This window comes from Strix aluco, chromosome 27 (assembly GCF_031877795.1).
Source record: "Strix aluco isolate bStrAlu1 chromosome 27, bStrAlu1.hap1, whole genome shotgun sequence".
Lineage (NCBI taxonomy): Eukaryota > Metazoa > Chordata > Aves > Strigiformes > Strigidae > Strix > Strix aluco.
The window spans coordinates 2,095,235-2,113,161 of NC_133957.1; the positions used below are offsets into that span (position 1 = coordinate 2,095,235).

General features: G+C 51.1%; 1 pseudogene; it reads left to right on the forward strand.

Annotated features, from left to right (window-relative positions):
- The first annotated feature begins 405 nt into the window (after positions 1-405).
- LOC141915922 (keratin, type II cytoskeletal 8-like) lies at positions 406-5,826 on the forward strand (annotated as a pseudogene).
- Positions 5,827-17,927: the final 12,101 nt, after the last annotated feature.

The window sequence follows — 17,927 nt, forward strand, 5'->3', positions numbered from 1 at the left end:
ATAAGAAGCTAAGGGAGCAGTAGTCCTTGCTTTCTGTAGTAGCTACTCCTGGTGTGGTGGCGAAGCAACGTGAGCCACCATGAAGTCAATATGAGGACGATATCAAGGCCTTCTGTCTCATGAAATGAAATGCCAAAAGAGGTGGGTAAATTTGAGAGAGAACAAACCGTGGTAATGTGCACGGATAACTGTGCAAGCTGTAATTAATGATGGAGGGCAGGCTAATAAGATAAGGAAATCTTATCTGAGAAAAACTCATGAGTCAAGCGGGATTTGGGGAATTTCACAATTCCTCCGTTGGTGTGTGGTGTTTACTCTGACCTCTCTTCAGGCAGCCAGCCATTAATTGCTGCTTGATGAACCAAACCCAATAACAATATTAACAGACCTGCTAATTACCACGGAATGGAGACCAACTCCTCCAGAACGTATAAAGGAGAACTTCCATCACCCCCACCAGAGGAGGTGAGGATCCTTCACTCTCATTTCTCCTCCTGATTTACACCCTTTCCCATCTGCTCTCTTGCCTTCTCTTAACGCTCTGAAAGTGACACTATGAGCCAACATTTCTCCAGATTTGGGGATGGGAATTTCAGTTCTTCTTCCGCTCACTGTGGCACACTGGGTGGTGGGAGAAGTTCATCTACCATAAGGCATTGTGAAGACAATAGAGGAGAAGAACGATACAGTGGTCATTGGTATGGATATGGCAGCAGGAGTCTCCACAACCTTGGTGAATTTAGGAATGTTTCTATTGGTGGAGGCTATGGAGGAGAAGGAAGAGGATACGGGAGGTACCTGGGATTTGGCGGTAGGCAACATCTTGATAGTGGCTTTGGTAGAAGAGGATATGTTGTGGGAGCTTTTCAAGGTGGTGAAGCAGGGTTTGGTAGAATGTGCGGAAGAAGTTCAGGCAGGGAAGTACTTGGAGGAGGCCTTGGTAGAAGTGCCTTTGGTGAACAAGGGCCTAGACAGGGTTTTGGGCAGGCTGGTGTTATCAGGGGCATCGAGGAGGTCCGTGTCAATACCAACCTGCTGAGGCCAATACAAGTACAAGTTGACCCCGAGTTCCAGAGAGTGCGGTCAGATGAGAAAGAGCAGATTAAGGCTCTCAACAACAAATTTGCATCATTCATCGATAAGGTGAGTCCCTATTCTATCTTTTACTTGTTATCTGGGAAGGAGGAAATATAAGGGGGTGCTGCTCTGCCTGTCCGAGTCATGGGGACACCTTTACGTTGCACCTTCTCCCCCCAAAATCACAGCATTGTCTAGATTCCCTTGTGCTGGTGTGAAGTTTTTAATAGCTCGCTATAAATGCTGCTGCATGAATCACTTATATTTAGCCCTGGGATAAGTATCTCTGAGTAATCTTTTGTGGCAGGACAGTAACAAACCACTGGGATGTCACCGACACATTAACTCCTCTTTTGAGGAAAAGGGTTCCTGTATGGCTGGTGTTAGTCTGGTGCCTGGGAATTGTTGATGCCAGCAGGACAAACGGGTGATGGACTTGGACATCCTTCATGTGTTTTTTTTTTTTTTTTCTCAAGCAAAGCAAATTGTTGTATTTCTCCAAATTCCAAACCAAATGACTTCTTTGCTCGGAGGTCCTAGCCTCTTTCAGGTGGCCAGTGGCCCCCACGTCTTTCTTTACCTCTTTCTTGGTTTACACCACGATACTTTCACCTCTCTCTGCAGTCTTGTCTTCTCTTTCGTTTCTACTCACAGACACAGGAACAAAACAAGCCACAAAAACACTTCCACCCACACAGACCTGACATGTGCCTTTGTTTGGGTGGTGACATGTGTCTCTGCGCAGGGTGGAAGCTTGTATTATTTGTTACACGTGAAAACCTCAGGGCTTCTTGTATTACCCTACAGAAAAGGTGTTGGTTACACGCAGACGTTTTAAGCATGTTTAGTCCTGAAAAATAGTAGTGCCTTTGACTTTTTTTTTTAAAAAAACTTTTGAAACCTTCTGGATGTCAGCTTCCAGGTTATAACCTCTTCAGTGTCCCAGCTGAAGAGATGTTATCCCTCTGGTTTCCAAAAATACCAGCTCTGCATGTCATAGGTCTTTCTGACCTCTTCTCTAAGGCAAGGTATATCTAGGAAGAGAGAGGTACCGTGTGGTCTTCTGAGAGAGGGCGAAATCTTCTCATGTATTTGGGTGTCTCAGGTACTTCAGAAACAGCTGAAGTGTCCCTCCACCCCAATCATCCCTCTAAATATTGTGCATTTAAGAGATGAAAGCCAGCAAAGATTTCAATATCAGTTTGAGAAGCAGCAGTAAATCCACACCCTTCTTATGCAGCAGATTGGGAAAAAAGGTGTGTCCCCGTTAGTCTAAGCTCATGTGTTGGTACCAGTGCTACTGCAGCTGGTCCCACCTGACAAATCCTCTAGATGTTACTGCTTTAGAAACATCAGTTAGGATTTATTTTGCTATAGGGGCCCGTGCTGGTGTCGGTGTTTCCCCAGTGCTTTCAGTGACTGAGACGCTTCTGCTTTGCCTTTCAGGTTCAATGTCTGGAGCGGCAGAACCAGGCTCTGATGGCCAAATGGGAACTTCTGCAGCAGCAAAGTGCCCGACCGGAGGAGAGCAGAAATATCACCTCTTTCTTCCAATCTTACATCAGCAACCTGCAGAGGCAGCTAGAAACGCTCCAAAACCAGAAGGAGCAGCTGGATCCAGAAGCATATAATATGCTTCAGCTTGTTGAAGATTATAAAAATAGGTGAATAACCACAAGTCTGGGAGAAAGCATACTGGAATTTTCCAAGGCAATGTTAATCATGCCCTGGGATGGCAGAGCTTAGCTTCACGCCTTCGAGAGTTTTGTAGCCATTATAGCACTACTCTGCAGTAGGTTCGTTATGGGATTTCACTCTGATGCTGGAAGACCAAAGCAGATTTGGTAGAACCAAGAACAGTAAGAGGAAAATCAAAGGCCCTGTAGATCTAATCCCACTCTTCTCTCCTCCTGTCCTTCATGCCCTTCCTCCCGCAAGCAATGAGTAACCCAGGACTCCCTACTCCTGCTGGTAGTTGTGGAGAATGACAGAATGGTTTGGGTTGGAAGGGACCTTAAAGACCATCTAGTTTGAACCCTCCTGCAGCTAGGGACACCCACCACTAGCCCAGGTTGCCCAAAGCCCCGTCCAACCAGGCCTTGAACCCTTCCAGGGAGGGGGCAGCCACAGCTTCTCTGGGCAACCTGTGCCAGGGCCTCACCCCCCTCACAGGGAAGAATTTCTGCCTTAGATCTGACCTAAATCTCCCCTCTTTGGGTTTAAGACCATTACCCCTCATCCTATTCCTACACTCCCTGATAAAGAGCCCCTCCCCATCTTTTCTGTAGCCCCCTTTAAGTACTGGAAGGCCGCTATAAAGTCTACCTGGAGCCTTCTCTTCTCTGGCTGAACACCCCCAGCTATCAGCCTCAAGCTGAGAAGAGTCACGTCTTCTATCTTGTCTACACCCAAAATACAACATATGTGCACAGGCGTGAAATATGGGAATCTTAGTTCAGAATTACAAGGATGTTAGAACTGGTTGTATCTACTGCATTTTGTTGGCTAATTTAGCACACGCTTTTGCAGGGGGGGGATGCAATTGCCCTTGCAGCTGTCAGAAATTACAGTTAAATGAAAACTTGACACATTCCCTTTTTGGATTTCAGAAACCCTTTGGTTTCTGATTCACTTGACTGGAAAAGTAAGATAGGCCATGATCCACCTGTTTCTTTTCTCTGCTGCAACAGATTTGAGGACGAGATCAACAAGCGTGCATCTAAAGAAGAGGAGTTTGTGGAGCTTAAAAAGGTGAAGTAATCCAAGACACTGAGCTAAATCAAAGGCTCAGAAATAAAGCAATAACTGGATGGTTGCTGAGGTTTTCAAAAGAAGGGTCTTTGCTTAGTTTCATCTAACTCTCCTCTAAATGAAGTAATGGAAAACCTGAGCTTTTTACTGCAAGGCTAGCAAGAAATAATTTCTTCTAGAGACTGAATCAGTCCTTTGTAAGATGAATATTTAAAAAGTGCTAGTCTTTCTCTGTTCACTCAGTCACAACCTAGGGGAAACGTTATTAGGGGTTAAATAGTGTCTATAGATGGCTTAGATAAGAGAATAGAAAATGTAGACAACTTTTTATTAGAAGAATTAATGAAATTTCTGGTTTTGCATTTTTCCCAGGAACACATTTATTGCCACAGCTATTTTGCTTATCTCCAAGCCATTCTTTTCTTCTTAGAGTTAAAAACCTTCCCTTTGTTCCAATCACTTTTCAAATGAAACCTGAGATTTGTGGGCCATTATTTGACTCCAGAAATGAACGCTTTAAAGAAATGTACCAAGTCTTGCAAGAATTGCACTTCAGTGGAGAGGTTGCCATCAAAGAACTATAAATATGCCTATGGCTTTTTTTTACAGGAACTGGACAGTGCCTACATGGGGAAAATGGAGTTTGATGTTCGGGTGGAAATACTGAAGCAGGAGCTTGAGTTCCTCAGATGTTTACATGAAGCTGTGAGTATACTTCTCAGGTTAAAAGCTTACGCTCAGGTCTTGAAGGGCGTGTATCTTTTGGAGGTTCTCAGAAATTTCACTTGGACAGGACCTTGTAGAGTGGTGCGGAGAGTGGATTATCTTTGACCTTTGAAATGATAAAGTCCTTTTTAACCTGTGAGTGTAAATGGGGTCTGGTGTGTCATAAAGGCTGGAAGAGACACTTGAAGATTAAAACTGGTGGTGGAACAATAGGACCTGAGGGGTGCAGGTAGGGAAGTTCCAGGGGGTAACTGGCCAGATGGCGCCATTTCTTTCCTTGTAACACAACCTGGACTGTTCACATGGATTGTTAAAATCCAAAATCTTGTTTTCCTTGCAGGAGCTGTCCCAGCTGCAAACAGTAGCTGGCAACACCAACGTCATTCTGTCCATGGACAACCATAGAGAACTGAACATGGATGGCATCATTGAAGAAGTCAGGCAGGAGTATGAGACAATTGCTCAGAGTAGCAAAGCTGAAGTAGATGCCATGTATCAGGGCAGGGTGAGTAGACATCAACAAGATAGGGAGGCAAATCTGTCTCCTCAATGGTGAAGAAACCAAATATGTCTTTCTCTTCTCTGTACATCAGTACCAGGACCTTCAGAACATGTGGATAAATCAACGTGAGCAACTGAGAAACAGTTATCAGGAAGTCCAGGAACTCACCAGGCAGATCCAAAGACTGCAATCAGAAATTGAAATTGCAAGGAAACGGGTAAAGCTGATGCTTTCCATCATGACTAAACTATTTAAGTCACTGTTACATGGGGACACAGTGCAGTATAACGTGGCCTGTCCTTTGAAGGCAAACAGAGAGATGATGTTCCCTCTTCAAAATGAAGCAGATTTAGATTTTGGCTGTCTACACTGGGATTTAATTTGGGTTAATTTACCCAGTCTAATGTATAATTTACCCAGTCTAATGTATCTTCTGAATTCTGTCATTGAGGCAGGTCTTTTAATTTCCAAGGACTGCCAGAAGGGTTTGAAAATCCCAGTCCTATAGAAGGGAAATGGAAACATTCTGTTCGTGTCCCCTGCAGAACGCCAGCCTCCAAGAAACCGTTAAAGATGCTGAGCAGCGTGGGAGCTCTGCCATCAAAGATGGCCAGCAAAAGCTTCAGGAGTTGGAAAATGCCCTGCAGCAGGCCAAAGATGATCTCACTCGCCTTCTTCACGATTATCAGGAGCTTCTGAACGTGAAATTGGCCCTGGATATTGAAATTGCCATGTATAGATCACTCCTTGAGGAGGAGGAGACCAGGTAGGTACAAACTATCCATCCTGGATAGAAGCACTTGGACAAAGCGGTGTGTCCCATTCTTCCACCTATCACTCAGATCTCCAGGATGAACTGCTGCCTGGAAGGAGCGAACTCTTTCACTGGCTTAATGATAGAGCCTGGCCTGACTTTAGCTTCTATGGGGTGCATTATCTCAATGTCATTTTTCCTTCACAGGATCCAGGAAGGCTCACCAGCCACAATCTGTAAGTATCTCAAGGTTTGCTTTGCTTTTTTAAGAGCACTGTTACTATTTTGTTGTCTGTGGTACTTAACCCCTACCAGCAGAACAACCTATCTCCGTTCCTATCTCAGTTTCCTAGGGAAATGAAGCAAATGGTAGATGCTTGTGAGTGTGTGTGTGAATACATGTATATATGCATTAATATGTCAACATTGAGCTACTGACTTTGCAACTTATTCGTTAATTTCAAACAAATTTGTAGGAAGTGGGAAACACCTCACTTATTCTATAGGTCTGTGCAGTGCATGTCAGAACTGAGGGCAAAAAAAAATCTAGTCCCAAAATTTCTGGAAAGAGGAAGCCAGCTAAAGGAGAGAGAAATGCATGTTATTTGCTTTCTTAAAGGAAGGGCTGCACTGAGTGTTCATGTGTAGAGTAAGATATTAGTCATGTTAATGATAGGAAATAAAGTCAGAAAAACATGAGAAAACATTTCATAGGTACACGTATAAATGAAGATCCATGTTGCCCCTTTTCAAAGATGACTATGACCACTAGAGTAGGGACAAAGATGGTGTAAGTACATAAGTACTTACATCAAATGTGTTTATAAATTTTGGGTAAGAAGAATAAGGTGGATATAATTTCCATTTCTTGCAGGTGTCATTGACCACAATGCGAGTGCTACTGGAGTCTTTGGAGTAAAAACCGGATGCATAAAAATTGGGAAGGGGGGGATGAGCTCTGGTGGTGCCAGCAAGAACACAGGGAAAGGGACAATATCTGGAGGAGTAAAAGGTGGAAGCTCTGGTAGATGGGGAACCAGCTCAGGCAGTGGTGGGTCCATTTGTGGAGGAGGAGGTGGCTCAGGTTCTGGAGGTGGGGGCAGCTCAGGCAGTGGAGGCTCCATGTCTGGAGGTGGCCATGGCTCAGGAGGATGGGGATCCAGCTCTGGCAGATGCAGTCCCCACAGTGGAGGGATGAGCTCTGGTGCTGGCAGCAGCTCTGGCCGGAGAGGGTCCAAGTCTGGAAGTGGAGGAGGTGGAAGCTCAGGTCATTGGGGATTGAGCTCAGGCAGTGGTGGATCCAAGTCTGGAGGAGGAGGAAGCTCAGGGTCCGGAGGTGGGGGAAGCTCAGGCAGTGGAGGCTCCATGTCTGGAGGTGGCCACAGCTCGGGAGGATGGGGATCCAGCTCTGGCAGATGCAGTCCCCACAGTGAAGGGATGAGCTCTGGTGGTGGCAGCAGCTCTGGTCGGAGAGGGTCCATGTCTGGAAGTGGAGGAGGAGGAAGCTCAGGTCATTGGGGATCGAGCTCAGGCAGTGGTGGATCCAAGTCTGGAGGAGGAGGAAGCTCAGGGTCTGGAGGTGGGGGCAGCTCAGGCAGTGGAGGCTCCATGTCTGGAGGTGGCCACAGCTCAGGAGGATGGGGATCCAGCTCTGGCAGTGGTGGGTCCATTTGTGGAGGAGGAGGAGGCTCAGGGTCTGGAAGTGGGGGTAGCTCAGGCAGTGGAGGCTCCATGTCTGGAGGTGGCCAAAGCTCAGGAGGATGGGGATCCACCTCTGGCAGTGGTGGGTCCATTTGTGGTGGAGGAGGAGGAGGAGGAGGAGGCGGCTCAGGGTCTGGTGGTGGGGGCAGCTCAGGCAGTGGAGGCTCCATGTCTGGAGGTGGCCACAGCTCAGGAGGATGGGGATCCAGCTCTGGCAGATGCAGTCCCCACAGTGGAGGGATGAGCTCTGGTGGTGGCAGCAGCTCTGGTCGGAGAGGGTCCATGTCTGGAGGAGGTGGAGGAAGCTCGGGTCACTGGGGATCGAGCTCTGGCAGTGGTGGTGGCTCCATGTCTGGAGGAGGAGGAGGAGGAAGTTCAGGTCACTGGGGATCCTGCTCTGGTAGTGGTGGATCCATGTCTGGAGGAGGAGGAGGAGGAGGAGGCTCAGGGTCTGGTGGTGGGGGCAGCTCAGGCAGTGGAGGCTCCATGTCTGGAGGTGGCCATGGCTCAGGAGGATGGGGATCCAGCTCTGGCAGATGCAGTCCCCACAGTGGAGGGATGAGCTCTGGTGGTGGCAGCAGCTCTGGCCGGAGAGGGTCCATGTCTGGAAGTGGAGGAGGAGGAAGCTCAGGTCATTGGGGATCAAGCTCTGGCAGTGGTGGTGGATCCATGTCTGGAGGGATGAGCTCTGGTGGTGGCCAGAGCTCTGGCAGGAGAGGGTCCATGTCTGGAGGTGGAGGAGGAGGAAGCTCAGGTTCTGGAGGTGGGGGCAGCTCAGGTAGTGGAGGCTCCATGTCTGGAGGTGGCCATGGCTCAGGAGGATGGGGATCCAGCTCTGGCAGATGCAGTCCCCACAGTGGAGGGATGAGCTCTGGTGGTGGCAGCAGCTCTGGTCGGAGAGGGTCCATGTCTGGAAGTGGAGGAGGAGGAAGCTCAGGTCATTGGGAATCGAGCTCAGGCACTGGAGGCTCCATGTCTGGAGGGATGAGCTCTGGTGGTGGCAGCAGTTCTGGTCGGAGAGGGTCCATGTCCGGAGGAGGTGGAGGAAGCTCGGGTCATTGGGGATCGAGCTCTGGCAGTGGTGGTGGCTCCATGTCTGGAGGAGGAGGAGGAGGAAGTTCAGGTCACTGGGGATCCTGCTCTGGTAGTGGTGGATCCATGTCTGGAGGAGGAGGAGGAGGAGGAGGAGGCTCAGGGTCTGGTGGTGGGGGCAGCTCAGGCAGTGGAGGCTCCATGTCTGGAGGTGGCCATGGCTCAGGAGGATGGGGATCCAGCTCTGGCAGATGCAGTCCCCACAGTGGAGGGATGAGCTCTGGTGGTGGCAGCAGCTCTGGTCGGAGAGGGTCCATGTCTGGAGGAGGTGGAGGAAGCTCGGGTCACTGGGGATCGAGCTCTGGCAGTGGTGGTGGCTCCATGTCTGGAGGAGGAGGAGGAGGAAGTTCAGGTCACTGGGGATCCTGCTCTGGTAGTGGTGGATCCATGTCTGGAGGAGGAGGAGGAGGAGGAGGAGGCTCAGGGTCTGGTGGTGGGGGCAGCTCAGGCAGTGGAGGCTCCATGTCTGGAGGTGGCCATGGCTCAGGAGGTTGGGGATCCAGCTCTGGCAGATGCAGTCCCCACAGTGGAGGGATGAGCTCTGGTGGTGGCAGCAGCTCTGGCCGGAGAGGGTCCATGTCTGGAAGTGGAGGAGGAGGAAGCTCAGGTCATTGGGGATCAAGCTCTGGCAGTGGTGGTGGATCCATGTCTGGAGGGATGAGCTCTGGTGGTGGCCAGAGCTCTGGCAGGAGAGGGTCCATGTCTGGAGGTGGAGGAGGAGGAAGCTCAGGTTCTGGAGGTGGGGGCAGCTCAGGTAGTGGAGGCTCCATGTCTGGAGGTGGCCATGGCTCAGGAGGATGGGGATCCAGCTCTGGCAGATGCAGTCCCCACAGTGGAGGGATGAGCTCTGGTGGTGGCAGCAGCTCTGGTCGGAGAGGGTCCATGTCTGGAAGTGGAGGAGGAGGAAGCTCAGGTCATTGGGAATCGAGCTCAGGCACTGGAGGCTCCATGTCTGGAGGGATGAGCTCTGGTGGTGGCAGCAGTTCTGGTCGGAGAGGGTCCATGTCCGGAGGAGGTGGAGGAAGCTCGGGTCATTGGGGATCGAGCTCTGGCAGTGGTGGTGGCTCCATGTCTGGAGGAGGAGGAGGAGGAAGTTCAGGTCACTGGGGATCCTGCTCTGGTAGTGGTGGATCCATGTCTGGAGGAGGAGGAGGAGGAGGCTCAGGGTCTGGTGGTGGGGGCAGCTCAGGCAGTGGAGGCTCCATGTCTGGAGGTGGCCATGGCTCAGGAGGATGGGGATCCAGCTCTGGCAGATGCAGTCCCCACAGTGGAGGGATGAGCTCTGGTGGTGGCAGCAGCTCTGGTCGGAGAGGGTCCATGTCTGGAGGAGGTGGAGGAAGCTCGGGTCACTGGGGATCGAGCTCTGGCAGTGGTGGTGGCTCCATGTCTGGAGGAGGAGGAGGAGGAAGTTCAGGTCACTGGGGATCCTGCTCTGGTAGTGGTGGATCCATGTCTGGAGGAGGAGGAGGAGGAGGAGGAGGCTCAGGGTCTGGTGGTGGGGGCAGCTCAGGCAGTGGAGGCTCCATGTCTGGAGGTGGCCATGGCTCAGGAGGTTGGGGATCCAGCTCTGGCAGATGCAGTCCCCACAGTGGAGGGATGAGCTCTGGTGGTGGCAGCAGCTCTGGCCGGAGAGGGTCCATGTCTGGAAGTGGAGGAGGAGGAAGCTCAGGTCATTGGGGATCAAGCTCTGGCAGTGGTGGTGGATCCATGTCTGGAGGGATGAGCTCTGGTGGTGGCCAGAGCTCTGGCAGGAGAGGGTCCATGTCTGGAGGTGGAGGAGGAGGAAGCTCAGGTTCTGGAGGTGGGGGCAGCTCAGGTAGTGGAGGCTCCATGTCTGGAGGTGGCCATGGCTCAGGAGGATGGGGATCCAGCTCTGGCAGATGCAGTCCCCACAGTGGAGGGATGAGCTCTGGTGGTGGCAGCAGCTCTGGTCGGAGAGGGTCCATGTCTGGAAGTGGAGGAGGAGGAAGCTCAGGTCATTGGGAATCGAGCTCAGGCACTGGAGGCTCCATGTCTGGAGGGATGAGCTCTGGTGGTGGCAGCAGCTCTGGTCGGAGAGGGTCCATGTCTGGAAGTGGAGGAGGAGGAAGCTCAGGTCATTGGGAATCGAGCTCAGGCACTGGAGGCTCCATGTCTGGAGGGATGAGCTCTGGTGGTGGCCAGAGCTCTGGCAGGAGAGGGTCCATGCCTGGAGGTGGAGGAGGAGGAAGCTCAGGTTCTGGAGGTGGGGGCAGCTCAGGTAGTGGAGGCTCCATGTCTGGAGGTGGCCATGGCTCAGGAGGATGGGGATCCAGCTCTGGCAGATGCAGTCCCCACAGTGGAGGGATGAGCTCTGGTGGTGGCAGCAGCTCTGGTCGGAGAGGGTCCATGTCTGGAAGTGGAGGAGGAGGAAGCTCAGGTCATTGGGAATCGAGCTCAGGCACTGGAGGCTCCATGTCTGGAGGGATGAGCTCTGGTGGTGGCAGCAGTTCTGGTCGGAGAGGGTCCATGTCCGGAGGAGGTGGAGGAAGCTCGGGTCATTGGGGATCGAGCTCTGGCAGTGGTGGTGGCTCCATGTCTGGAGGAGGAGGAGGAGGAAGTTCAGGTCACTGGGGATCCTGCTCTGGTAGTGGTGGATCCATGTCTGGAGGAGGAGGAGGAGGAGGAGGAGGCTCAGGGTCTGGTGGTGGGGGCAGCTCAGGCAGTGGAGGCTCCATGTCTGGAGGTGGCCATGGCTCAGGAGGATGGGGATCCAGCTCTGGCAGATGCAGTCCCCACAGTGGAGGGATGAGCTCTGGTGGTGGCAGCAGCTCTGGTCGGAGAGGGTCCATGTCTGGAGGAGGTGGAGGAAGCTCGGGTCACTGGGGATCGAGCTCTGGCAGTGGTGGTGGCTCCATGTCTGGAGGAGGAGGAGGAGGAAGTTCAGGTCACTGGGGATCCTGCTCTGGTAGTGGTGGATCCATGTCTGGAGGAGGAGGAGGAGGAGGAGGAGGCTCAGGGTCTGGTGGTGGGGGCAGCTCAGGCAGTGGAGGCTCCATGTCTGGAGGTGGCCATGGCTCAGGAGGTTGGGGATCCAGCTCTGGCAGATGCAGTCCCCACAGTGGAGGGATGAGCTCTGGTGGTGGCAGCAGCTCTGGCCAGAGAGGGTCCATGTCTGGAAGTGGAGGAGGAGGAAGCTCAGGTCATTGGGAATCGAGCTCAGGCACTGGAGGCTCCATGTCTGGAGGGATGAGCTCTGGTGGTGGCAGCAGCTCTGGTCGGAGAGGGTCCATGTCTGGAAGTGGAGGAGGAGGAAGCTCAGGTCATTGGGAATCGAGCTCAGGCACTGGAGGCTCCATGTCTGGAGGGATGAGCTCTGGTGGTGGCAGCAGCTCTGGTCGGAGAGGGTCCATGTCTGGAGGAGGTGGAGGAAGCTCGGGTCACTGGGGATCGAGCTCTGGCAGTGGTGGTGGCTCCATGTCTGGAGGAGGAGGAGGAGGAAGTTCAGGTCACTGGGGATCCTGCTCTGGTAGTGGTGGATCCATGTCTGGAGGAGGAGGAGGAGGAGGAGGAGGCTCAGGGTCTGGTGGTGGGGGCAGCTCAGGCAGTGGAGGCTCCATGTCTGGAGGTGGCCATGGCTCAGGAGGATGGGGATCCAGCTCTGGCAGATGCAGTCCCCACAGTGGAGGGATGAGCTCTGGTGGTGGCAGCAGCTCTGGCCGGAGAGGGTCCATGTCTGGAAGTGGAGGAGGAGGAAGCTCAGGTCATTGGGGATCAAGCTCTGGCAGTGGTGGTGGATCCATGTCTGGAGGAGGAGGAGGAGGATCAGGGTCTGGAGGCTGGGGCAGCTCAGGTAGTGGAGGCTCCATGTCTGGAGGTGGCCATGGCTCAGGAGGATGGGGATCCAGCTCTGACAGATGCAGTCCCCACAGTGGAGGGATGAGCTCTGGTGGTGGCAGCAGCTCTGGTCGGAGAGGGTCCATGTCTGGAGGTGGAGGAGGAGGAAGTTCAGTTCACTGGGGATCCAGCTCTGGTAGTGATGGCTCCATGTCTGGAGGAGGAGGAGGAGGTGGCTCAGGTTTTGGAGGTAGGGGCAGCTCAGACAGTGGAGGCTCCATGTCTGGAGGGATGAGCTCTGGTGGTGGCAGCAGCTCTGGCAGGAGAGGGTCAATGTCTGAAGGAGGAGGAGGAGGAAGTCATTGGGGATACAGCTCTGGCAGTGTTGGATCCATGTGTGGAGGAGGAGGAGGAGAAAGCTCAGGATATGGAGGTGAGGGCATCTCAGGTAGTGGAGGCTCCATGTCTGGAGGTGGCCACAGCTCAGGAGGATGGGGATCCAGCTCTGGCAGATGCAGTCCCCACAGTGGAGGGGTGAGGAGCTCTGGCCGCAGCAGTTCCATCTCTGATGGTGAGGGAAGCTCCATCTGTGTAGGTGGTGCTTCGACCTGTGGTGTTATCTCTAGTTCTGTCAGTGGAGAGTATGGGTCTACTGGTGGGGGATCCAGATGTAGCAGTGGGGGGTATGGCTCTGGAGGTGGGTCTCTCCCTGAAGGGGAAGGTGGTTATGGAGCAGGGAGATGTGGAGCTGGGACCTGCAGCCCTGGAGATGGGACTGGAGGGTGCAGCTCTGAATGAGGGAGGTGTTCTCAAGCGGGCATTTACAGGCCTGTCTGTGGAGTTGACGGATTCTCCTCGAGATGCTTCCCACAAGTAATATTTGCATTCAAAAAAATCTGTCAGTGGAATAGGAAGGATGCATTCCCCTCGCTACTGGAAGCAAGGGTGGCTTTCATGCCCACCAATGAGTAATCACTAGTCTGACAGAATCCCGAGCTCTCTTCTCCCTGCACAGCCATCTCCTGAATTCTCCAACAACACGCCTCCATTTTATGACAATATTGTTATAGTTGCTGTTGTTTCCTCAGGCTTTCTCTGAGCACTTCAGCTCAGGCTGTTTGGAACCTTTGTCTTTGGCAACTAAAAGCTTGAAACCCTGTCTGTTGTGTGTGTATTGGTCTATGGGAGGGCACGACTCTGATGTGCATGATGAGATTTTTGAAAGAACTCTTTAAATATATAAACCAGTTTATGGAGATCTGATCCAACCTCAAGAAAAAAAATCAGTGAAGAAATGGAAGGTGTTTACAAAAGACTGGTGTGGGGCGGCCACACACTGCACCCCTGCTTTGAAAATGGGTTTCAGGGTACAAGTCCTATTGGTCTGATCTAGCCAGTCAGCCAGGACACGTGGCTACATCTCAGTTCCATCATTCCCTCCAGGAGTCGCTCATTAAATAATCATGGGACAGATCGCAACTTCCATTCTATAACTCCAACAGGGGAGGTTTAGATGGGACATTAGGAAAAAATGTTTCCCCGACAGAGTGGTCAGAGAGTGGAATAGGCTGCCCAGGGAGGGGGTGGAGTCCCCACCCTTGGGGGTGTTTAAGGGCCGTTTGGATGAGCTGTGGGGGGATGTGGGGTAGGGGAGAACTTTGTAGAGTCGGGCTGAGGGTTGGACTTGATGATCCTGAGGGGCTTTTCCAACCTGAATGATTCTATGATTCTATTCCATATGGATTTTGTTAGCATTGTGGTTGCAGATAAAGAAAGGAGTGAAAAAACTACGACAAACTATGTCTCCTTATCTTGCTTCTAGTCCCGTTTCTCCTGCCAGGTCCCAAATCTACATTGGACCGCATGTATCTGAGTAAGCCTTTTTTTGTCCAACATATTAATTAATGGTCTATTCTATGTAGAGGAAGCAAGATATTTTCTAAATTTCTCACAGAACCTCCCTGAAGTCCAATCAAAAGTTCTGATGATGAGCAGAGCAGCTGAGATTACTGGGAAAGTTTGTCCAAGAAGCTCAATGCAACCTTGTCACCTTAATTTAGTAACAGTCCACTTAGATGAGTGCCACAATCCCATCAGGAATATTTCATGTCTTTTCCCCAGTCAGAAGGAAGGTAGGATCCTCTTAACTGGTTTTCAAAGAAATACAACTGTGAGGAGTCCTGGGGGTGGCAGCCGGTGGGACCGAGCTACTCAGCTTGGTGGGAAATCCACTGCAGAGCCCCCTTTGCAAATGGCTGTAGAGATGTGGAGACAACTAGAGAAGGTTGACAGGGAGCCACAAAGGACTAAATCAACCCTTTATAGCATAGTCTGGAAGCAGTTATGAATACCTTGCATGTGGGGAGGTCTAGACACTATTTAAGACAAAACTAGGTTGTCACTGCCCTCATCAAATGCAGAAAGCCCTACGCGAGCTGTGAAGCCGCCAGCCGTGGTAGCGAAATCTGGAGATGCTGTTAGCAAACCCTGCTGAGATAAGCTTGTGTTGTCATCTGCGCTGGCTCACGTCCCACGGGTTCAGCTTGCAAAGTGCCGGGCAGAGCTGCCCTCCGACAGCTGAGACAGTTCCTTCGCCCTGTTCATGGCGACTGCGACACCACTCGCGGAAACAATTCGGTCCTTCAGGATCAAAGAGATAAATAAGCTGCATCATCACAACCCCGTTTTTTATCTAAGAGATTAGGTAAGGCTTTTCAATCAAGACAAAGCCTCTCCCCTTACAATAAAAAGCGGAAGCTGTGAAAGGTAATTCTGCACACTACCGAGCACTGCTGGCCTTTAGTTTTACTGTTAATTATGTAGACAGGGTGCCTAGAACTTATCTCTAATCAGAAGAAATAAAGAATTAATATGAACACTGTGGTCAGGTCTGCGGGTTTTACTGGTCGGTTTTCTAGAGTTAAAGGTCGAAAAGGAAGAAGGGAGAGTCAATGGGGAGAAACAGGCACTTCTGGAGGCAAGTCAAAAGACCTAATTTGTGCATCTACCTTAGTAGAGGATGAATCACCCGCCGGAGATCAGACAAACCATCTGTTTCGGTTGGCTCTAACAGGAGCCTGGGAGACCAGCTTAGAAAAGAGATTGCTGACCCCCAACTTGTATGAGGGGCTTGATCAGCGTTTCCACTAAGTTGTTTTAAGTACTGTTTACACACTGGTAGTACATAGCCTTAAGTGCCAGGCTAATTTAGTGAAGGGATGGTTTGGAAGGGTATATCAAAACCTGTTCTGCTTGTCAGCTAAGCTATAATCATATCTCCAGTTTCTGGAGCTGAGTGTTCTGGCACCTCCTTTCATGTAAAGCCATCCCTTTTTAAGTAGGAGTGAAAAATCTGGCCCAGGATTTCAATTGCCTAAAATTATAATATTTTAAAAATGCTTAATTATTGCTGTTCCTTTCCTTCAGCAGTTATGTGGTCCAGCTCCTGATAGTATCTGTAAGGAGCCTGCGTGTTTGGCTCTGTTAAGACCGAGGCCAGGTTTCAGGTCTTTGGACCATACAGATCTGAGCTGGAATGATCAAGCAGATGGTTTTCTTTCCACCTCCACAGCACATGCAAAGTGTGGAAAGTGGCTAAAAGAGGTGCGATGTCAATGTGTATGAGGATATATCCGCTGCTCATTTCTCACTGACTCAACGCTGAGTTGTATGTGTCAATTAGATATTGCTCATGCATTTTTGGTGGAAAATGCCACAAGATAGACTGCCCAAGGCTGTGCCCAGAGACAATTTTATTTCTGAGACTCAGGGGCTGAGCTGAAGGAATGAAAAGATCATAAAATGGGGCCTTCAGATTAATGTCTTGGGGCGTGTGTTATCAGTCATCAGAACACTGTGAACATGCTCAGGATGTAACACCGAAAGGCACAGCTTGAGCCTCCGAGAGTATTGACGTGATGAGCAAGAATTCAGGTACGAGGGGAGGACACTAAGCTGGTGAATAAGATGACAGTAGGTCAGCTGTTCTTAAAGCTGATGGTAACTCTACCTCAGGGTTGTTCTCCTGCCAGAGCTGCAGTACTGGATGCACACATATTTTACACAACATCCTGGGCTCATAGTCAACCTCAGAGTAAAAATCCATATGAATCTCACCTTCTTGCAAGGACTGAGGACCTTGTCGTTCCCATGCTGCCCTGGCTTCTAAATATTGCCCTCTACAGCTGTGAGCTGGCTCTTGCTAGTGGTATCCTTGGAGGTTTCTGAGTGTTGAACCAGGTGTGAACAGGCTCATGTCACCACCAAGAACCCAACCAAGAACCCATGTGGACAGGGATGATCAAGATGCATTAGATACCACCACCTAGTGGGAGAAAAATGTTGTACCATAGTGGTGTAGAGCTGGTCTTTGCACCAGCTCTGCCAGTCTCTCTGAGTGATGGAGTTTTGGGCTTGAGCCCTCTTTGCTGTACAGATGTGGCCAGAACAACAACTTCCCTTCTGATTTACTTTGGCAAAAAGCTGCAAAATTACTCAGGGCTACATTGCAGCACCATGAAAACTGTGGGCTTCCTATCTTCATTGCTTGGCCTTTTCCCCAAATTCCTGGTGATTTGAAGTAAATTAATGAGCTGTGATTACACTGGGAGCTACTCCCCTGGTGCCCACATACACATACAACCCTCCCTGTCCTGAAAGGGAGCTGCAGCAAACACAATTGCTCTGACGTGAATACACTGAGTTCCATCAACTGGATGGAAGCAAGTGGAGAAGATCTGGTGTATTTTAAACCTGGAGACTCTCTGATGTCGAATGACACCCACAAACTTTGTCTCCTGCAGCAAGTTGGGTGGGATGAGATGAAGTTGGGAGAGGAAGGCAGAGCTGACCATGTCGCCCTCTGAGCTGGGCAGTTCAGGACAGCCCAAGGGTCTCCTCAGGTGCCATCACCTCCCTTTTGGGGACTCAGGGTCATGAGGGGACATCTAGACTCAGAGTCAGAGGGGAGGCTGATCTGGCTGGATGAACCTTTTGCTATGTCTGTGGATGTGAAAACCCAAGTGCGGAAGTTTTGCTTAACAAAGTTTCTCTATGGGAGGAAAACTTTTGAAACCATCCCTGACCCTGTAGGCTCTAACCACAGCAAGGAAACAAAAACTCTGAGCTAACTCCTTCTTGCTTGAAAGGAGCCAAACGCTCCGTGCTACAGCAGGGCCAGGCAGAGCGCTGTGAGATCACCCACCCCTGCTCAGAAGGTGCAGGAGGACCATCACGCATCGCGGCACCTCATCGCTGGGGCCATGCGGATTCAGCGGGGGGATTGGGTGGGAGATGGAGAGACAAACTGGAAGCACAGAATGAAGACCGAGGCAGAGCAGCTCCAGGCCAAGCGCCCTCCTCCTGGGCTCCAATCCTGCTCTTCCAGCTGGGATTGCCACGGATTCTGCTTGTATTTAAGCAGCCAAGTGAGACACCCAGGACTTCAATCATTCCTGCTCTTCTGTGTGTAGGTGTAATTGATAGTGCTGTCAAGAACCTGCAATTAAGCTAGTTGTCTTTCCAGCTACT